The sequence below is a fragment of the Marmota flaviventris genome, chromosome 4 (assembly GCF_047511675.1).
Source record: "Marmota flaviventris isolate mMarFla1 chromosome 4, mMarFla1.hap1, whole genome shotgun sequence".
Classification (NCBI taxonomy): Eukaryota; Metazoa; Chordata; class Mammalia; order Rodentia; family Sciuridae; genus Marmota; species Marmota flaviventris.
In genome coordinates, this window is record NC_092501.1 from 40,397,252 (window position 1) to 40,397,912 (window position 661).

The window sequence follows — 661 nt, forward strand, 5'->3', positions numbered from 1 at the left end:
CTGCTCTGTCTGTGACCTAATTACCCCTTCATTTCTGACTGCCCTAGCGAGCCTCCAAGGAAACCAAACTGAAACAAGAAGAGGAAGCCCACAGGTCATGAAGAGTTGATCCAGCCTTTTACTCATTTTTCCCCCCACCCTTCCCTTTTCTCCAGTACATTTGAAAAGACAGTGCAGTAAGAAACGGCTAAAGCAGACATCTTTAAAGCATGCCCTTTGTAAATCATCAGCATCTGTAGTCACGGTGCAAGGACGATTTGGGCACAAGTTGCTGCCTGCTCTTGGAGATGAGTCCCAGGAGGCTGCAGGCGAAGGAGAAAAGAGGCTCTCTCTTGTCATGCGTGCTGGCAAGGACAGGCAAATAGCTGTTGAATCAGGGGGCTGGGGATGTAGCTCAGTTGGTAGAGTGCTTGCCTTGCATGCACAAGGCTCTGGGTTCAATCCCCAGCACCACAAAAAAAAAAAAAAAAAAAAAAAAAAAAGAAAAAGAAAAAAAAAAAAAAAAAATAGCTGTTGAATTTGTTGAGATGTGGGGCTGATCCCAGCAGCTGTTCAGGCCCTCAGAGGGCTGTTCAGAATGTGCTGGACCCTCCAATCAAGCTGTTCTCCTGCCACTGCTGCTGGCTTTTTACAAACTGACTGCCTGCCTTATATTTCTCTG

The 661-nt window shown here is 46.6% G+C and overlaps 1 non-coding gene across 1 annotated transcript; it reads left to right on the forward strand.

Annotated features, from left to right (window-relative positions):
• The first annotated feature begins 382 nt into the window (after positions 1-382).
• Trnaa-ugc (transfer RNA alanine (anticodon UGC)) lies at positions 383-456 on the forward strand. The gene has a single exon. It is a non-coding gene; the product is annotated as a tRNA-Ala (tRNA).
• The last annotated feature ends 205 nt before the right edge of the window (positions 457-661 follow it).